This window comes from Trachemys scripta, chromosome 2 (assembly GCF_013100865.1).
Source record: "Trachemys scripta elegans isolate TJP31775 chromosome 2, CAS_Tse_1.0, whole genome shotgun sequence".
Classification (NCBI taxonomy): domain Eukaryota; kingdom Metazoa; phylum Chordata; order Testudines; family Emydidae; genus Trachemys; species Trachemys scripta.
Genome location: NC_048299.1, coordinates 44,968,962 through 44,991,547, shown reverse-complemented (window position 1 = coordinate 44,991,547; position 22,586 = coordinate 44,968,962). Strand labels below are relative to the sequence as shown.

The 22,586-nt window shown below is 41.1% G+C and overlaps 1 protein-coding gene across 1 annotated transcript in view; it reads left to right on the top strand.

Moving 5' to 3' along the window:
- Positions 1–22,586, top strand: part of CALCR (calcitonin receptor) — a 117,453-nt gene that overhangs the window by 51,450 nt on the left and 43,417 nt on the right. The window lies entirely within an intron of this gene.

Sequence of the window (22,586 nt, the reverse complement as noted above, 5' to 3'; positions counted from 1 at the left end):
CTGTCAGGCCTGTGATCTCTAAAGTTATGTCATAACATTTATCAGTTTGTCTTCTAGTAGAATATTTAAATTATGGCTTAATCATTTCTCTAGTTCTAAGTTTCAAAAAGCGATTAAATGCTACCACAGTATTACCTGTCTTACATGCATCTTTCAACATGTGCTATCTGTTAATCAAGATAATTAAAGTAGTATGTGAACAGACTACAGAAAAATATGATCAGTTTCAGGGACCATCTGGAGATTAAAAAATAGAACAGAAAAAAATATCAAACACATTTCATTCTACCTTGCTGCATATTGTCCTATGTTTCCATTTTACGCAAAGGGTATGATAAAAATACTCTTGATATTTGAAGATGAAGAGCTCGTACATGATAAGCAAAGCATTAACATCAGGCTGCTGAAATTTAAGTAGGAATAATTACCTCAAGCTCAGGTTAAAAAATGATAGTTCCTGGCAGAAGAGGTAAATTATCTAAATCAGAGTGCTTTTTAATAAATGTTGAGGTCACAGCTAGAAGGTTTATGCATTGAGAGTGTACTGATTTATAAAGGAGACATGAGGCAAATATATGTAGATATTTAGTACCAGATCCTCATTTGGGATGAAATCCTGGCCCCAAAAGTCAATGGAAAAGCTCCCATTTACTATAATATGCCAGGGTTTCTTGGTGTAAGGTGGCATCGCTCTATTGAAGTTAATTGAGATACATCAGTTTGCACTGGCGATATGGCCCTTAGTAACTATGGTGATGAATGCTATAGGAATAGCATAGATAGATACTTATGACTTCAGTGGGACTCCATATAAGTACAAAGATCTGTCCATGCAGAGCACCTTGCAAGATTGGGGCCTTAAATTAGTATCTTAAATTAGAGGAAATTCTTTAGATTGGATCATACTTGAAAAGGAAACATGTATACAAAGAAATTTACCTGGCCAGTACATTTCTGGCTTTCCACTGCTGTTACTGAAGATATTCATATGACTAAGCTCCAATTCAGCAAAGTATGTAAGCACATGGTTAATTGCTTTGATGAATTAGGGCCTTATTCTGTGCCTTCTCCCTCACCATCAACTCTTCTTCTGCCGGATCCAGCAGTGAATTGCTCCCTAGTAGGTAAGACATAAAACTGGAAGTCAGAAGACCTGAGTTCTTCTACTGACTAACTGGGTGATGCTGGGTGAGTCATGTAACCCTTAAGTATCTCAATGTACATGTCTTTAAAAATAAGAAGGTAACAATTTATTTGCAAAGCACTTTGAAATCTGTGGTTAAAGAGCCCTCCACAGGTACTAGGCAATACATTATTTTATTATTATTCTATTCTTCTGATACCATATGGCTGGGAAGAGAAAATGAGCCATTAGGGGGGCATGTTCTCAAAAAATAATGAAAATCTTTTGAAAATGTAATGAATGTATGTTTAAATCACACCAGAAATATTCCTGTTAACTTTTCACTTTGTAGTAATTTAACAAAGCAAATAAAGGTATTATATATTGCTTTGGTTTATATTTGGTACACCTGCCATTTTTTAAAAGTCCATTTCAGATGATTGCTTCTGACTTTTTGTAGTTTGCAATGTTTGGCCTCATTTCTCCTGTGGATCTTCACAGCTTAATGGACACATGGGTTAGTACATCTCATGCATCAAAAATACGCAGGCATACATATCATAGTGTGGAGGAGGAATTGCTATACCATGGGAATTTCAAACAGTCACAAATATCCATTATTTAATGGCCTGATATAGATGTGACATAGGCAGTATTTATTTATTCTGCACCATGAAAAAATACTTTAAAAATAAATGTTATTCCACCTCATTCCTTGGAAATTTTTCCCTTTCGGAAGTTTCAGAGTAGATTTTAAATATGAGGTAGCATGGAAAAGCTACTCCCAGTGAACATATATTTATGAAGATGTCAGTAACACCAATGGAAGACAACAACAAGAAGGAAGAAAGAAGCCTGTCTTATGTAATGGATGCTGAGGGGATGAGACTAGGAAACAAGTCCTTCTTTCCCTAACACCAAAGAACCATTCTCTTCCCACTGGGCCTTTTCCTATCAAGAGATCAGGTTCCAATGCATACACCTGGACCTGGAAAGAATCTATTATACCCTGCCCCTTGGATATGTTCCTTAGCACTGATTTAAACCTGTTTTGTGACAATTCCATCAATGTAAAACGGTAAGTGAAACTGGTTCTTAAGTGTATTTATTATTATACTTTTCTTTTTCTTTTGTTCTATCTTATTATTTGATTCTATTTGTATTCTTGAATTTATGTGCACCTAAACTAATGGAAGAGAAAAAGGATACAAACCCTGGCTTCCCAGGAGGAGGGGAAGAAGAAGAGCAAAGAGTCTATGGACAATTGGATAAGGAGAAATAGCAGTGTATGTGTGAGTGTGTATATATATGTATAATGCTATGAAACTAAATTCCTTTTTTTACATTGTACCAAAGTGACAGTTGTCAATTATCCTTGTAGCTGAAACAACCAAGAGTTTCTTTGCCACTGAGGCAAAAAATGACCAATAAAACCTTGTAAAGCGGCCGTTCCAGTATTTTCTTCATGTTGGTGACAAATGTAAAACTGGAACATTTGCACTTTGTCCGGAACAGCTAAAGTCCCTCCCCCTTATCAAGCCATTGAAAATCCTGAACACTGAGATCTGCACTTTAGCTGAAGTGCACTGGCCAGGAATGAGTGAAAAGAAAATTGAAGATGATACACTTTTTTTCTCAGGCTGCCCTAACAGGTTGCTCAGGCAACAGGCGGGCATTGTACTTTCATCCAATGCCTGATGAATGCAGGATTGGTGAGTGATTAATGAGTGACTTAGCACCATCGGATTCTGTACCAGCTGTGGGCATCTTACTATTATCGCAGTGTATGATCCAACCAAGGCCAGCAATGTAGCTGCAGATATTTTTTTACCAGCAACTGTGGTCACTCTTTAATGACACTCTGGGATGAAATGTCATCATGATACTGGGTGACTTTTCCTGCATGTAGGAAAATAAAGTTACATCAGGTCACGTTCATTCAGGAAGTTTGGTATTGGGCAGCAGAACAGGAGTGTGCAGCAACTGCTGGAATTTGCAGCTGCCAACGACATGGTGATCTCTGACTGGCTCTTCTGGCAGCCAGAGATTCACAAGCAGACCTGATACAGCCCAGATGGCTTCACTAGGACTGTTATTAATCATGTCCTCCTTAACAATCATTGGCGATTAATATTGGATGTAAAAGTTCACAGAAGTGCTGAACCATCAGCTTTTGCTGACAAAAGTACGCCTCTGACTTCGATGACAGACAGTTAATGAGCTGAAATTAGCCTGATTCAGCCAAAAGCCCTTATTACAACCAAGCTATCAGACAGCTTTCCGTTCTGAACCATGTAAGGCTATCGAAGCATTATGGAGTGAAGTCTCACTCCCTTGTCAATGATGTTGTTTCAGGTCATCAGTGCTGATCTCTGCCAGTTTAGTGATGGGGCCCCAGCCCTTCAAATGACATCTATGGGTCAGGGAATAAATGCTCACAGTTGTTGGAGCTAAATAAAAAGCAAGGCTACCATTTGAGTCTTCAAATACACATTTGTGGAGAGCAAAAGCAAAGGCTGAATGGGTTCAACTTTGGAATGAAGTTTACCACTGGCTGCCACCAGGCGTGATCGCCGCACTCCCTATTCAACTTTGCGGTGTTTGCAAGGGAATGTGGCACCAGTTTCTCCAGTAAAGAATTGGGCTGGCAGCATCAGCCAGAGTCTGCAGAATCAGTTGCATTGATGGGAAGACCGTGTCATGATGCTCTTCAATTGTCCATCACCTGCAGTCCCTCTTCCACATGAAGAGGGGAAGGAAGTCACAGTAGAGCCACCTTCCTTCAATCAAGAAGGTATCTGGACCACAGTCCATAAGCTGAAGTCTGGGAAGGCACTGAGGGTAACATTACCCCTGAGATGCTGAAGACAAATGACAGTATTATTGTACCACCATTCTGCTTTGGGATCTTGAATATGTGAATAACATTGTCTTGTTGACTCAGTTTGATGAATCACTGAAACTGGTGGCCGATCTGGTCAGGCAAGAAGCAGCATGCATTGAACTGGTTATTAATCCAGATAAAACGAAGTCCCTGGCCATTACCATCAAACAGCTCCAGTTTACAACCAGGTCATGCTAACCTGTCCAGGTGGGACCTCAAGTATGTAGCAGCCCTCAAATATTTGGGCTGTCATAGACAGTGCTGGAGGATGCTCAAAAGATGTAGATGCTCATATAACAACAGCTGCTGCTGCTGCCATGTTTCATGCCTGCTCTGGGCCTGACAGCCTCCGTGGATCTGTTGTAACATCAAGCTTGCTACAAAGCTGTGGATTTATAGAATCACATTCATACCAACTCTGTTGTATGGAAGTGAGGAAGGCCAAAGAACACTCAACTAACATTTTCAATTCTCATCATATCCGTCAGCTTTTCCATATCAAGTGGCAGGACAAGACTGGAAATGAGGATATTCTAAACTGAACCCAGCAACCACCTCCATCAGCACTGGTTTGGTTTTGTCTGCTTTCTTGGTATAGACATATAAGAATGGAAGATCAACAAATTCCAAAGTGTGTGTGTCAAGGAATGCTGCCTCAGAGCCAGTGATCATGTAGGTGCCAAAAGCGTTGGTGGCAGGATAAGATTGCCAATGAGGGACATAAATGGAAAATACAGTCAGACCATCTTAGTCACCTTACCAGAGATAGATCAGGTTGGCACTGATTTGCAAGGAGGCCACATTCTTTTGTGTTTTGTCATGATGATGACGATGTATTATAGTATCCCTAAAATTGCTTATGGAGAAAAGTGTTAAGTCTTGAAATTAAAACAAGGAGAAATACATTTATTTGTGAACAACAAATTAGATTTTTCCATTAAAAAGTCTGAAAAATATAAATAGAACTGCAGCTTTCTAATCATTTCAAGTGATCTTGTACATTCACTGGTCTTATTCTGGCAACTATATTGCTGAATATTGATTTGTGTATGTGGATAAGACACAGCTGGAGTCTGGAGGGATATTTCTGTTAATGAGAAACCGAATCATTTAACAGATACCATTTAACAGCCCTCATTACACCCCTGCAGTATCAATTGAAATCATTGGGGTTACATGTTTGTATATGAGGGCTGAATTTGGTCACAAGTAACCAATGGCTGAGTAATTTGAAGCTAGTCTGGAAAAGCTTAAAATTACCAAGAGATTTTATTTTATTTCATAGCACTTTGTTGTGAGAAGGGAGAGAATATTGGTATCTTCCTCTTTACCCATGTTCCCCCTTGTTTCATACAATCTCTTCAACATTTGTGCACTAGCTTTCCCCTGGTTACTCAACGGTCTTGACAAGTGTAGTCTAAAGTTTAGAGCTCTGTTACAATGTGACAGAGCCCATGCTAAAGGACAGCACAATGGCATGGTACCCCATTGGGCACTCCTAAGAGCATTGCTCTTCAGCCAGGTACGGTATCTCAGAGTCCCCAGGAAGTACAGCCACTCTGACTCTCATAGAGGAGGGTGCAGTGTGCTTTCTTCAGGACTAGCATTACATGGTCCCCTCCCCCTTCCTGCACAGTTTGAAGAGGCTCTAGCTGGAGCAGACCTGTCTCCAGCCCAATGATTGGGCGAGAGTGTGCATTGCCGATCTGCCCTGTGTAAGGAATGGTATGGAGGTACACCATGCCAAGTGCATTGCATGAAAAGAGAAACCACATACCTCTTCCCCACTTCAGTCCAGCATTAGCATTGCCAATGGTGCATAAAAGGAAAGTGAAAGAACAGCACTAAAGCAAATATTCTCAATAGGTAAAAACTTTAACAACAAAATTGTGGTATAAATAATATACCAAAAAATCATGACCAGCAGGATGCCATAAATAGTCTCCCCATTCACTCATTAAAAGTAGAGTCGCCATCACTCAACTCAAATGAGGTTTTCCTGTATCTGTATCAAAATATGGGGAGACACAGAAAGAAATGAACAATGTATCATGATAAAGTGTGGAGAGGAAAACTGATTTATGGGACTAAAGTGCAATTGGCTTTCCCCTATTGCCTGAGGGATAAACAGGGAATGAGAGCCAGGAAAATGAAGGTGATGGGCAATATTGCAGAAGCCGAAATAATTGTAGCTCTTTTCTGAAGGTAACTATTATCTTCCTTGTTAGCACTGCAGCAGGCACCTGCTGCCTTTTGTTAGTTATGATTCTTTCTGATGTGGCCTGACGGAGTCCTGAGGAATTTTAAAAATGTAATTGTGTCAGTAACTGAGCCAAAAATGATCCCATTGAAGATAAATGGTAAAATTCCTATTAACTTCAGTATAACCACTGTTAGCCTCAAATTTCTACTTTGCTCAGTCTCTGCTGGACATGGCAAAGATTGGGGAGCCATCAAGGAGTGCAGTTCCATGTACGGGGGGTTGTTCCGTGTTCTGTGTGCTGCATAATAACATGGTAGAACTCCATTCTTTTTACACTAAACTGGCTCTTTATTAAAGCAACTATTCACAGAGCTGCTCTATCTGCACTTTAGCATTCCTAGCTATGACTTCCTGGTGCCTCTCCATCCTAAAATCCCTGTTCCTCTTTCTAAGTTCCATGCAGGTTGCTTACAGGGCAGCCAAAGCCATTTTAGACCCCAGCATGGTTTAGATCAAACTGAGAGCTGTTCTAAAATACAAACTGGCTCCAACAGCCCCCAAGGGGGAATCTTGCCGCTGCAGATTGCTGAAGTTCAGTGACCTGTAGCCACATCTCTTCCAGCCTCTGGCACACCCTCTACACTAGGGGCTGAGAGGTGCCTGTAGGAAGGCTATGTTGTCACCTTGCCATTTAGGCATCTCCTACTATACCAGAGAATTCCACAGCTGACCAACTATTTGGTCTCTTTGCACTGCCAGAGGTATGCAAATGGGTCATGGTGGGGCTCAGGATTCAGCCCTGTGTTTATAATTGTAGCAGTTAATTGACTTCCATGGGACTAATTGTGTGAATAAGATAACCACAAGTGTCCTTTAGCTGTTGTAAGCAAAATATTCACTAGTTTTGCACATGTCAGTGCGGGTCAAGTTCTGTTTTCGCTTTCACCTCATGCAAACTCCAACTGAAACTGGTGTGTTTACACAGGGTGAGTCTGGGAAGATTGTGGTCCCTAAAGAAACACTGTCATCTGAAATTTAGCTCAAAATGTAAATGCTGTAAAGTAAAATAGAAATGGTTCTAATTTTGAAAAAGAAACCAATCTCATAAAAACACGTGTTTTAAAACAAATAAGCATTCCCCTTCTGTGTGTGAAATCTCAGTAGGGCAGAGCTAGGAACAGGAACCCAACTATGACCAAAGGTGAAGCTGACTTCAATGATTTTCACTGGCCAAGGTAAACAAAAAAGGAACAAAGGGCCAGATTTCAGGCCTCTATCAATTTAGGTAAGACTAGGAAAGTCAAAGGGAGTTGGGTACCTAATTCACTTTGGCACTTTTGAAAATCCCAATAGGCACCTCTCTTCATCTTTACGTACCTAAATACCTTTGTCAATCTGCACTACCAATCCCACTTTTGCATTTCTCACAGAGACATTCGCTCAGTCGTACAACAAACTTGATCAGTCTCCCATGGTTTTCTTTAACTACTGTGACTTGTTCTATCTGCAGTGTGGGAAAAAATGGTCGGGCTGAGAATTTGGGTTCAGATTGAAAAGTTCACAGGTGAATGCCACTCTGTTTATGTTCGTGCATATAACACCACTACCTTGCACAGACTTCATGCTGGCTTGGTTTTTCGTTCATTCAGAGATGCTTTGTGTCGCTCCGTTTTACACCGCTTCAAACTCACACCAGGCTTCACAACCTCACTCCTACCACTCCTGTTCATGGGATCAGTGGCTGGGACTCCCTTTAGAGCCTATCAACACTTAAACTGAAGGAAGGAGGATTTGCTGCAGAGAAATATAAAGCCCATCCCGAAGAGGCCAACTGTGCTGTTTTCACAGCACTCAAACCACTGCTAGCAAAAGGAGCAAAGTGTTGCTCCTAGGAATTCCAGCTGAGACTCCAGCATGGCAGGGCAGAGCAATGGCTATTCTTTTTTATGCTTTCTAATTTTGAAACCAAAATAGAAGGGCTATGCCTTAATTTTGCAGTTGCCCAGAATAATTACTAATGAAATGTAGAAATAAGATGTTTAAATCCAATTAGTTTCCTTCTCCCAAGCTAGTTTACCAAGACAAACCTGCAAGCTGAGTTTGATGAATCAGGACTCGTAGGATGCCATCGGTCCCATATCCCCAGTGACAGCTAGCTTGCTTTTAATTAGCCTTTGTAGGTGTAGAAGAGCAGCATGTATTTGAGTGGTGCATATTTCTTTCCTGACACAACAAATGCTGGCACCATCTTTCAGAATGATAACTAGTGTTGTTGTGAACCTCATTGTAAGAATTATTTGTACACAGTTGATTCCCATTCCTAAACCAATCAGGAAAATAAACCCACTTAAAATATTGTTGAGGGTTCAAGACAAACCAACCCAGCTGAGGAGATTTTAAGTTAAGGATACCACAGTGTCCTTACCAATCTGAGCCCTGCCCTGTGCTTCCTCATCATTATGGCTCAGGTTGGGAGTGGTATCTGTGCAACCATACAATCCAGGAAGAAGCATCCCACGTGCTTTTGTGGCTGCACAGGAACTGTTCATAGTAGGAATTCTAAGAAGGGGGCAGGGTCCTGGCCCACAAAGCAGGGCTGACACACCAAGGGGAGCAATCTATTCCACTGAACTTCCCTTTGATGGAGCATGCAGCATTCTCCCTGTGCCCAAAGAGTAGCACCAAAGAGATCATTCTGCCCTAGGAGCTGTGTCTTAAAAACCACAGTCTAGCTATGTAACAGCTAAGGGCCCTTATACACTGGTGTCTCAGAACACTGGGGAATCTTTCATGCCTAGGACTACACTCTGGTCCCATGTGCAAAGCGCGAGTTAACGTGTTATGTGAAGGATACCCCATGAGAGCAGCACAGCCGCAACTACATTCCAGTAGTAATGGTGACTGCTGGCCCAGATTTCCCCGGTATGGGTTGTTCTGCACAGCCACCACCTTCCAAACAGCCACAGAGGCAGGTGGTGCAGAGCAGGACTCTGTGGCATGCAGGTAAAGTTCTGTTCTGCTTTTGTTCTGCTTCTCCCTTCAAGCACAACCAAACCACAATGGTTAGACTGTACTAAGGGCCTGCTGTGCTCATGGAGGGAAGGCAGGATTTGGCTCCAATTGTCGTGACTCATTCTTCCCACAGCAGGCCTCAGTTATGGATTATGTGGTGGCCTGAATGTAGAATTTCTTCAAGAGCTATTAGTTTGCCTCTATTGCTTAACATTAACGGAGGGTCATTTGCAAAGGAAGTGTCTGCCAACAGTAAACTCAGGGCCTAACGCACCACTGCATTCCTCCAGTTTTTACTCTAGTGTGACTGAATTCATTGGAACTACACTCGCATAAAACTGGAGTAACTCAGCGGTGAGTCATCCTAGTCAGCCTCTCATAGTTTATCCTAGGAATGAACAATTATCCCTGTTACTAAAGACTTAATACAATTAGCGCTGATGAAGATGTAGCGTAAATACCGAATTGACATATTAAAAACAAAAAGAATGTATTTTCTCCCTCATGTCTGAATGTACTATTAAAAATGAATGCACTGTTTCCCTGGGTGGAATAATATTTTCATTCATTTTTGAAGACAGATTTGTAAAGGATTAAACAGCATAAAAAGAAATCAGTGATTCCCATTTATCCCCAAGATTTTATATTCTTGTTGATTTCTTCATAACTTTTGTATATAAAAGCAAATTTAGAGTTACATTTCACCCCATCAGTATCAAGTTCCCTTTTCAGGTAGCAATTCCATGCCAAGTAGTGACATCATGACCAGCCGTATGCAACCTGTAGGATCCAAGTATTAATGATAAAAGGCCATTTGCAGCATACTTAGACGGCACTTCAGTAAAGAGCATTAATATTCAGTGTCACACATACAATAGTTGAATTCAGCTTGAAAACATATCATGCAGCTACCATTCATGAGAAAGATTCAGACTTTTTCAAGAAAATTATTAGGGATGCTTTTTCCATAGAGAGGCAAAAGATCATTTAGCTAAATTAATTAGCTGATAGCAGGGGAGAAAAAAAGAAAATAATTGGGGGCGTTAAGAGCAAAGCTATTATTTTGGGCCAGATTCTACTACCTTACCACTGCAGGCCTTACTTTATGAGTATTGCTACTGAATTCTCTCCTAAGGCAGAGTCTTAATTCAATCATCTCTGTAGATCTCAACTATCCTAGTATCACAAAGAAAGAGATTATGTTCTCTCTCATAAATTCCATGACCTGTGTTAAGTTCAATGGCCTGTGTTATACAGGAGGTCAGACTAGATTATCACAAGGGTCTAGGAATCTATGAATGTCTTTCAGGTAGCCAAGTCCCAAATCATTCTTTGTCAAAACAACATCTGATATTCCATCTACATCTAATGAGAAACCAGTATGGATCCAATAGCGCTGCAGTTGTAACATCCTAATCACTTTCTCCATAAATGTAACTCTAAATGATCTTATGTTGTAGCCCCATGTAAAGTGCATTGCAGTGTCTAATCATAAAGTGATAAAGGCATGGAGAACTCTAGCAACTTCTGAGAGAAAGGCTGCACCTTTCCTGCCAGATGTAGGTGAAAAAACAGCAGTCTCGACCACAGTTGCCACCTGAACATTCAGGAGCCACTGTGGCACTAACACAATCCCCAGATTGCAAACTTGAGCAATAAACAGAGGGAACAGACCCTCAATCAACAGTGTTGATTTAATTTACCATTTTATTTGATTGCTTATCCAAACCTCTGAGCATTACCACAGTCTTCTCTGAATTGTTTCTAAACTAGCTAGCTCTCATCCATCAGCACTTGCATTCTGATAACTACACTAATCAACATGAATTACCAGACCAGGATAACCTGCTTTTAGTATCAGCTGCCTACCCGTGTCACCAGTCTTGTCATTCTTACACATTTCTGCCATCTAAGAAACAGAACTGTTACTACAAATTTTCCATTATGTATCTTTTCTCACTTGCTCTATTTTTAACAGGTCCACTAAACTCACATAACCAGAACTTTGGCAGTGATGTGAAGTCTGTTTTCTACCTCATCCGTCCTGACACTCTTATCAAACACTACAGAGACTATATTTATTTTAACCTTTGTATTGACTGAGTAGCGAGTCCCTGCCAGGCTGCAACTATTAAGTGGAGTGGAGAGATTGTTGAATGGACTCTGACACTAATCAAGTTCTCTGTGCTTTATTGAGATGTTTACGTACCTGCCCCTTTCTTTTTGATTAATCTCAAGAGATCTGAGCAATGTGGAGTTCTGTATCTCTCCCAGTAGCTAAGAGACTTGAAGGAAGCAAGTATCTTGTTTCAGATGTGTACATAAGTGACAGGAATATCTAATTATTGTTATTACAGAAGGTGACCTTGGACTTCTTTTAACTCTGCAGCCTACTTGCTATTCTAAAAAGCAGAATACCAAGTAGATTGTATATAATTTGCCCTGAACAACCCATGCATGACAAAATCAGAGTTGCCCATCACATCATGCTTAAATGTTAGATTAATTAGCACAAATACTAACAGTTGACCTGGGAGTGAAGGTGGTGCTGAGTGCAATCTATGGGTTAGGTTGCCTTTCATAAACTTTCATCTGATCTTTCAAAGCAAAGCCCTTATAGGAAGGGGGCCTTTAATGACTCTGAACTATTCTATGATTCTGCAACTACAAAAACAATACACTTAAAAATGTTACATTGAGGCATAAATGTCAAGAATCAGATAAATCACAACAAACCTGATATTCATTGATGAGCTATTTAAGCTAAAGCAGTGGTTCTCAAACTAGGGCCGCCGCTTGTTCAGGAAAAGCCCCTGGCAGGCGGGGCCACTTTGTTTACCTGCCGCGTCTGCAGGTTTGGCCAATCGCAGCTCCCAACCGCGGCCACTGGGAGCTGCGATCGGCCAAACTTGCAGACGAGGCAGGTGAACCAGTCCGGCTCGCCAGGGGCTTTCCCTGAACAAGCAGTGGCCCTAGTTTGAGAACCACTGAGCTAAAGGACAATGTTAGAACAAGATCAAAAAGGTATAAATTGGCCAAGAATAAATTTAAGCTAGAAATTAGAAGGTTTCTAACCATCAGAGGAATGAGGTTCTGGAACAGCCTTTCCACAGGAAGAGTGGGGCTCCTTTTAAAATGGAGCTTGATACATTTATTAATGGGATTATATGATGGTATAGTCATCAATAGCAGGGACTGGATTTGATGGCCCAGGATCCCCATTCCAGTCCTATGTTCCTTTCCAAGATTTCTTTCAATGAGTGTCTGTGACGGGGTGGATTAGGTTCAAAGGCCCCCTGTTCGAGGCCTTAGGGTCCTGCCACAACTATCCCAAGAAAGGAGCAATGGCGCTAAGTCCTCCGAGCAGCCTAGAGAGGCTGTAGGGGGCAGCCAGTCAGAGCCCAGGGTGGCCATATAAAAGGAGCAGCAGAGCTAGAGACAGGAGATTTTTAAGAGCAGGTTAGACAAACACCTGGTCTAGATAATACTTAGTCCTGCCATGAATGCAGGGGACTGGACTAGATGACCAGGATTAGGACTCTCAAGGTCCCTTCCAGTCCTATGATTCTATGATGCTTTAGGAGTCATGCTAAGAAGAGCTAAATGCTAGCCTGCTAAAACTTATCAGCACAAGAAATGTTAAGCAAGGAATATTATTTTTAGCTATGTCCTAAGATGCAGGAACAGATGCTTAAGTTAGCAAAATTTGATGGACTTACCAAAAAGATCTAAGTAAATAACAGATGTCTGAAATTATCAGAAAATGTGCTAAAAATATAATGTATCTGTCTGAATAAATGAGGAAATAGACCCAAACTGTAAAAAGGGGGGCTATAAGAATGTCAATTTGTATACCATTTTCAGAACCATGACTGGGATCATCTTGTCATCACCGGGGGGCTGGTTCTCCAGATTTTGGTAACCATGAGGCCTATATCTGTTAGGCACTGTTCTGATCTCTAATTTTCTAATACATTCAGTCACTCTGACTTAGCCAAGTTCTAATTATTTGATCATTTCAAACCATATTAAATTTTGGTTATTGATTAATTATTGATGATCAATTCTTGATCATTGATTATTGGAACCCTGGTCTTCATGGGTGAGTGCTTTAACCACTGGGCTAAAGGTTATAAGGTTGGGGCACCCCCACCAGTGTTTTGTGCAAAGACCTATTAGGCAGCTTCTGAGTGCAGCACTGGATTGGGCCCCATAGGCTAGATTTGGGGGAGGGGGAATGCCTAGTATGAGGATCCCACCAGGAATTAGGCAGGAGCTAGCCACCTAGGCTTCAGGATTGAGGTGGCTTTGTGCATGCCCACTTATAGCTTTTCAGGTGCCATGGAGACTTTAACACAGAAATCTGAGTGCCTAGGGACTTCAGCACCTAAAGGTTATGTGGTAGCTGAGTGGGGATTTAGAGACCTAAATTTTGGATTTAGGTACCTACATGGCAATTAGACACCTAACTCTCTTTATGGAACTAGCACCTAGTGGGATGTTCAGAAGTGTTTAGGCACCTATGGGAGTTAGGCACCTAGGTGCCTTTTGAAAACCTGCACCTTTAGGAACCTTTACACATATGTCCCTCAGGAATTTAATTCCTATTCTACTTTCAATGAGATTTAGGGTAAGTTCCTAAGTAATTTTTGAAAATGAGACTTAGGATCCTACATCATGTAGGTACTTTTGAAAATTGTACCCTTTTAAAATTGTGCTACACAGAATGCAGTGTCAACCTCTGAGCTGTGTCCATTTTGTTTTTTAAATTTAAATTTTAAAAAAGTATATTAAAACATCCATCTTAGTCTGAGAGCCTGTGTGCCATATTTCTGACTGGAACATGTTTTAATGGGTGAGTCATAAACTTCTGAAAATAGGTACTGACATATGAGCAGGTATGATGTGTTCTGATAGCTGGTTTTTTCGAGTCACACTGCTTAGCATAACATTACTTTGGAAAAGTCCTTTACTGCTTATTTGTCCAAAATATGGATACTTGGAATTTAAGGATACTTTCCTAGAATAATAATCTAATAACCAGAAAAAATTATGAGGCAGCTCAGTAGTTGAAACCCAACCACACTCCCTTTTAATACTAAATAAGAATGTCTGAGAAAATATTTTATTGCCTTCAAACTGAATGCAGATAATAAATCACATACAGCTACTGCAGCAGTCAGTACAACTATGCAATGGGGCAGATCGTCAGCTAGTTTATATCAGGAGAGCTCTAGTGAAGTCAATGGAACTGCACTGACTGACCCCCGAGTGAGGATCTAATATGTTTATTTCTCTTTAAAACAAACTGAGGCAAATTTGGCACTTTTTGACTTAATCTGGCCCACATAGATGGCTTAATATAAAAATAATAACCTTGTCTGGCTCATTGTCACAGAGCGGTTTCTCTGAAATTGTTTGAACTTAAATTGTGTGCACACCCAGAGTGATCACAAGTAAACAGAGAGGGAATTAGAAGTGAGAGGTTTTATTCTGTGCAGTTAGCACTTGCTCTAATACTCTTAGAACTAGATTATTCAAAGCTGGCTCAGGGAGATAGAAACGCCAGATCTCCAGGTCAGCCTGACCCCCTGAACACTGTAGGGAATGGCTCTCAGGGAGGAAAGGCAGGAAATCAATGAGACTTTCTTCAGGTGTGTCCAAAGCTGTGACCAAAGTTTGCCCCATTCATCCAAACTACTGAGAAGGTATGAAAAATCTGTCTAGTATCAAATGTATTCATTTTATATGATATTTTATGGTGTTATGCTATATGTGTGTAGTTCTCATGGATTATGAGACTAATATATAATGGTTAGTTCTTGAATAGTGTTTTTTATTCAGAGGTGATCAGGTGTTATGGAAAGTCTTGTCTGAGAAGAGTCAAGTATATATGAGCAAGTGCCCTTGTGTTAACAGAGGAACAGATAAAATGTAACTTGCAGTTTAAAGCAATATCTTCTGTCTGAGTCCTGCAAGACGATCCACATGAGCGGACCCCCATGAAATCTCTGAATGGAGCTCTGCTCTGGATCTTCTGGCCGGATCGGGGCTGTAGACCTTGAGAGCACCACAAAATCCAGCCTCTGGCTTGTCTTGCTAAAATCTGATTGTACAGATATGTGTAAGAGAAAATATATGAATTACCCATGTAGGGATGTTCTGATCAGTTTCTGTATCCCCTGCATTATTTCTGTTATGTATTGTAGCTGGAAATGTCTCAAAGAAATGTGTGGGTTTTAGATAGCAGAATACTTTTATGATTATTATTAATATTAATAATTATAATATCGCTGGAATTATTTTTATTGTGGTTTCACCTAGAAGCCAGGGCCCAATTGTGCTAGGCTTTTTACAGACTCATAACAAGGAGACAGTCCTTGCCCCCAAAAGCTTATACTCTAAGCACAGGTCTACACTTAAAATGCTGCAGCAGCACAACTGCACCAGTGAAGTTGTGCCACTGTAGTGAAGATGCTACTATGCAAAGGGGAGAGTTCCTCCCACCAGTGTAATTAATTCACCTCCACAAGAGGCGGTAGCTGTGTTGACAGGAGAAGATCTCCCATCGACACAGCGCTGTCTATACCAGGAGTTAGGTTGGTATAACTGCATTGCTAGGGGTGTGGATTTTTCACACCCCTGAGTGACATAGTGAGGCTGATGTCAGTTTGTAGTGTAGGCCTGGCCTAAGGAACTTGAGTGTAACATGTGACAGAGCCACATTAAATTACTTTTTTAAATTAATTATGTAAGTCAAAGTTATCAGGCATGTAGATGGTGGAAGAGTTGTTCCTTTAACTTTTTGCAGTTTCAATATAATTGTTACAGTAACGTAAGCACTTTACAGAAACCTAGTTTGGATCAGGCATGGTTTTTCATAGCTCAGACAAATCTGTGCGGATACAGTGCTTCTATATTTGTCAGCATTTTTTAATAATATGGCAAATGACTTGGTAACTGTGCCTCCCAATATAATGTAAATTCTTCTTCAGCATTCATTTTTTTTCTTTCACATTAATAGAACTGACAAGGACTAAGAAAAATGCTGCTTGTGACTGTAGCTGTTACACACAAATTCCATGACACCACTTGTACACAAATGAAAGATGCTGTACTGTTTTGTTCATCATAAGCAAAAACTGATTTGCTCCATGTTTTGAATAATGTTCATTAAACATGATCCATCTTGATGGATTGCCAGGTTTAAACCATTCAAGCCAACCTTTTTGAATTTAGTCTCAAATTAATGAGATGTGATCCACCGTAATCAAACTCATCCCTCATGCCTAGCCTGATAGTTTCCTTAAACCAATTGCATATCTAGTGACTAAGTGCCTCAAAGAAGCCATAAATTGATATGGGTGTGTGGGAATTAGCTTGTCAGATAGGTACAGAATTTAATTTAGAAAGCTACAAACTTTAATTGTTTGGGATACTGGAAATAAATATAAAGAAAATGAAGCTTGGGAAGTGTTGCATCGTGGGAAATAAATATAGTTAGTGTCCATGAAACTTGTACTGTGCTTATGTGTGAGTTACATCTTACCTGTGAAGAGAAAATTATGTCAATGACTGGTTTTGGTCAAATTACCCTACAAGTGTGGACATATACCTGGTGGAAAAATGCAACTGCAGCTGCCATTCACAGTGCAATAAACTCCAGATTCATTACTGTTTCAGATGGGAAATACAAAATTGTTGATTTGGCAGTGGCTGACCAGAAAGCATCAGGCAGCATCTGCCAATCATTTCTTCTTCTCCCAAACCCCAGCCACTGCCAATCGACTCGTCAGGACTACCAAGTGGAGTGGCCTTATGAAGTCTGGTGTTTAACATGGGACAGGAGCACCCTGAAGTTCAATACTCACACAGCAGACACTGTGCCCGAAGGCGGCACTCTCAGACAATTACCATAATTTGTAATAGCTGCTAGATACAACGTGTGTCTGAAGGTGCCAAGCTGGTGCCTTCCAACACTTAAGGGAGTGCTTGGCTGTCACTGGCCAGATGTAAGATATGCTCCTCTTGATCCCTCTGTCTGCAAGATAATGACGAGTTCACCACAGAAGTTCACTGACATTTTAGACCTTGGCATAGTTACTTTATGTCAGGTAAAATGCCAACAAGATTCAACAGCAATCTTTGCAAAGCTCTGTGTGCCTGTCAGCCAAGGCAATGCTCAAGCGGATGAGCAATCAATAAGAAGTGAATGGAGAAAGGTTGGCCCCCCAGCTGACAGGCTATATTCAGCATATGCTAAGGGCTGAGGCATGGCACATATTGACCCAGACTTGTGAAAAACAATATGAGATGCAATTAAGCACCATAATGAGCACATTTGCCAATATAAAAAACAGGATTTTATTTTTTTCATACAAAACATTTGTATTACATCCTACTCCTCTGTCTGTGCGCTTTGTCAAAGCTACTCAGCTGCACCATGGAAAATGATGAACTGCCTCGTCTGTCTGTGTCGGGACTGGAAAAAGAAATGATAACAATAAAGTCAGCCCTGCAAGTTAATTCTGTCAGCTCTTCTTTTTCCTAAGCCTTGAAATTCACACCCAGATATTGAAACGCAAGTAAATGTGTAACACGACTACCACTCTGAAGTAAATGTGTGTGCTTTATAGCAAGAAAAGACAGTTTCAAGGAGTGATAAAACCAGCCTTTTTAGCAAGGAGGAGCAGGCTGAGTCCTCCAGAGAGAGAGAATATGTACAGTACTCTGCTTGTGTGACAGAAAAAAATGTCTCATAAGAACTTAACATAAGAACATAAGAATGGCCGTACCGGGTCAGACCAAAGGTCCATCTAGCCCAGTATCCTGTCTACCGACAGTGGCCAATGCCAGGTGCTTCAGAGCGAGTGGACCTAACAGACAATGATCAAGTGATCTCTCTCCTGCCATCCATCTCCATCCTCTGACAAACAGAGGCTAGGAACACCATTCCTTACCCATCCTGGAAAATAGCCATTAATGGACTTAACTTCCATGAATTTATCCAGTTCTCTTTTAAACGCTGTTATAGTCCTAGCCTTCACAACCTCCTCAGGTAAGGAGTTCCACAAGTTGACTGTGCGCTACATGAAGAAGAACTTGCTTGTATTTGTTTTAAACCTGCTGCCTATTCATTTCATTTGGTGACCCATAGTTCTTGTATTATGGGAATAAGTAAATAACCTTATCCACTTTCTCCACATCACTCATGATTTTATATACCTCTATCATATCCCCCCTTAGTCTCCTCTTTTCCAAGCTGAAGAGTACTAGCCTCTTTAATCTCTCCTCATATGGGACCCGTTCCAAACCCCTAATCATTTTAATTGCCCTTCTCTGAACCTTTTCTAGTGCCAGTATATCTTTTTTGAGATGAGGAGACCATATCTGTACGCAGTATTCGAGATGTGGGCGTACCATCGATTTATATAAGGGCAATAATATATTCTCAGTCTTATTCTCTATCCTCTTTTTAATGATTCCTAACATCCTGTTTGCTTTTTTGACCGCCTCTGCACACTGCATGGACAGCTTCAGAGAACTATCCACGATGATTCCAAGATCTTTTTCCTGACTTGTTGTAGCTAAATTAGCCCCCATCATATTGTATGTATAGTTGGGGTTATTTTTTCCAATGTGCATTACTTTACATTTATCCACATTAAATTTCATTTGCCATTTTGTTGCCCAATCACTTAGTTTTTGTGAGATCTTTTTGAAGTTCTTCACAGTCTGCTTTGGTCTTAACTATCTTGAGCAGTTTAGTATAATCTGCAAACTTGCCACCTCACTGTTTACCCCTTTCTCCAGATCATTTATGAATAAGTTGAATAGGATTGGTCCTAGGACTGACCCTTGGGGAACACCACTAGTTACCCCTCTCCATTCTGAAAATTTACCATTTATTCCTACCCTTTTTCCCTGTCTTTTAACCAGTTCTCAATCCATGAAAGGATCTTCCCTCTTATCCCATGACAACTTAATTTACGTAAGAGCCTTTGGTGAGGGACCTTGTCAAAGGCTTTCTGGAAATCTAAGTACACTATGTCGACTGGATCCCCCTTGTCCACATGTTTGTTGACCCCTTCAAAGAACTCTAATAGATTAGTAAGACATGATTTCCCTTTACAGAAACCATGTTGACTATTGCTCAACAGTTTGTTTTTCTATGTCTCTGACAATTTTATTCTTAACTATTGTTTCAACTAATTTGCCTGGTACCGACGTTAGACTTACTGGTCTGTAATTGCCGGGATCACCTCTAGAGCCCTTTTTAAATATTGGTGTTACATTAGCTAACTTCCAGTCATTGGATACAGAAACCAATTTAAAGGACAGGTTACAAACCTTAGTTAATAGTTCCGCAACTTCACATTTGAGTTCTTTCAGAACTCTTGGGTGAATGCCATCTGGTCCCGGTGACTTGTTAATGTTAAGTTTATCCATTAATTCCAAAACCTCCTCTAGTGACACTTCAATCTGTGACAGTTCCTCAGATTTGTCATCTACAAAAGCCGGCTCAGGTTTGGGAATCTCCCTAACATCCTCAGCCATGAAGACTGAAGCAAAGAATCCATTTAGTTTCTCCGCAATGACTTTATCGTCTTTAGACGCTCCTTTTGTATCTCAATCATCCAGGGGCTCCACTAGCAGGCTTCCTGCTTCTGATGTACTGAAAAAACATTTTATTTCTGCCTTTGGAGTTTTTGGCGAGCTGTTCTTCAAACTCCTCTTTAGCTTTTCTTATTACATTCTTGCCCTTGATTTGGCAGTGTTTATGCTCCTTTCTATTTGCCTCACTAGGATTTGACTTCCACTTTTTAAAGGAAATCTTTTTATCTCTCACTGCTTCTTTTACATGGTTGTTAAGCCACGGTGGCTCTTTTTTAGTTCTTTTACTGTGTTTCTTAATTTGGGATATACATTGAAGTTGGGCCTCTATTATGGTGTCTTTAAAAAGTGCCCACGCAGCTTGCAGGGATTTCACTTTAGTCACTGTACTTTTTAACTTCTGTTTACCTAACCTCCTCATTTTTGCATAGTTCCCCTTTTTGAAATTAAATGCCAGTGTTGGGCTGTTGAGATGTTCTTCCCACCACAGGGATGTTGAATACTATTGTATTATGGTCACTATTTCCAAGCGGCCTTGTTATAGTATATATATATATATATAGGCTGGGCCTCTTGGACCAGCTCCTGCGCTCCACTCAGGACTAAATCTAGAGTTGCCTCTCCCCTTGTGGGTTCCCGTACCAGCTGCTCCATGAAGCAGTTATTTAAAGTATTGAGAAATTTTCTCTGCATTTCGTCCTGAAGTGAAATGTTCCCAGTCAATATGGGGATAATTGACATCCCCCACTATTATTGAGTTCTTAATTTTGATAGCCTCTCTAATTTCCCTTAACATTTCATCATCACTATCACTGTCCTGGTCAGGTGGTCTATAATAGATCCCTAATGTTATATTCTTATTAGAGCATGACATTTTTATCCAGAGAGATTCTATGGAACATGTGGATTCACTTAAGATTTTTACTTCATTTGATTCTACATTTTCTTTCACATATAGTGCCACTCCCCCCCATGCACGACCTGATGGTATGGCTGATGTGATTAGGTCCTATGGCATCGGGCAACTCTGTCCACATATCTATTCAAGTGACATCATCATAGGACCTAATCACATCAGCCATACCATCAGGGGCTTGTTCACCTGCACATCTACCAATGTGATATATGCCATCATGTGCCAGCAATGCCCCTCTGCCATGTACATTGGCCAAACCGGACAGTCTCTACGCAAAAGAATTAATGGACACAAATCTGACATCAGGAATCATAATACTCAAAAACCAGTGGGAGAACACTTTAACCTGTCTGGTCATTCAATGACAGACCTGCGGGTGGCTATATTACAACAGAAAAACTTCAAAAACAGACTCCAACGAGAGACTGCTGAGCTGGAATTGATATGCAAACTAGACACAATCAACAAAGGATTGAATAAGGACTGGGAATGGCTGAGCCATTACAAACATTGAAACTATCTCCCCTTGTAAGTATTTTCACACTTCTTATCAAACTGTCTGTACTGGGCTATCTTGATTATCACTTCAAAAGTTTTTTTTCTCTTACTTAATTGGTCTCTCAGAATTGGTAAGACAACTCCCACCTGTTTATGCTCTCTGTATGTGTGTATATATATATCGCCTCAATATTTATTCCACTCTGTATGCATCCAAAGAAGTGGGCTGCAGTCCACGAAAGCTTATGCTCTAATAAATTTGTTAGTCTCTAAGGTGCCACAAGTACTCCTGTTCTTTTTGTGGATACAGACTAACACGGCTGCTACTCTGAAATCTATCATTAGACTCTCCTCTAAGAGAAGTCTCTGTCCGATCCACGTGCTCCTCTGCAGCAGTCGGCTTTCCCCCATCTCCTAGTTTAAAAACTGCTCTACAACCTTTTTAATGTTTAGTGCCAGCAGTCTGGTTCCACTTCGGTTTAGGTGGAGCCCATCTCTCCTGTATAGGCTCCCCCCATCCCAAAAGTTTCCCCTGTTCCTAATGAATGTAAACCCCTCCTCTCTACACCATCGTCTCATCCACGCATTGAGACTCTGAAGCTCTGCCTGCCTACCTGGTGCTGCGCGTGGAACTGGGAGCATTTCTGAGAATGCCACCATAGAGGTCCTGGATTTCAGTCTCTTCCCTAGCAGCCTAAATTTGGCCTCCAGGACATCTCTCCTACCCTTCCCTATGTCATTGGTACCTACATGTACCACGACCACCGGCTCCTCCCCAGCACTACACATAAGTCTGTCTAGATGCCTCGAGAGGCAACCTTTGCACCAGGCAGGCAAGTCACCATGCGGTTCTCACGGACATCACAAACCCAGCTATCTACGTTTCTAATGATCGAATCTCCCATTACTAACACCTGCCTTTTCCTAACAGCTGGAGTTCCCTCCCCCGAAGAGGTAACCTCAGTGTGAGAGGCAACCCCAGCACCATCTGGAAGGAGGGTCCCAACTATGGGAAGGTTTCCCTCTGTTCCCATTGACTGCTCTGCTTCCCTGGGCCTTTCACCCTCCTCAACAGCACAGGGGCTGTCTGACCGGAGGTGGGACAATTCTACAGTGTCCCGGAAAGCCTCATCAACATACCTCTCTGCCTCTCTTAGCTCCTCCATTTCCGCTACCCTGGCCTCCAAAGTCCGTACGTGGTCTTTGAGGGCCAGGAGCTCCTTGCACCGAATGCACACATACGCCACCCACCCGCAGGGCAGGTAATCGTACATGCTGCACTCAGTGCAATGAACTGGATAGCCCCCACTCTACAGCTGGGCTTCTGCCTGCATTG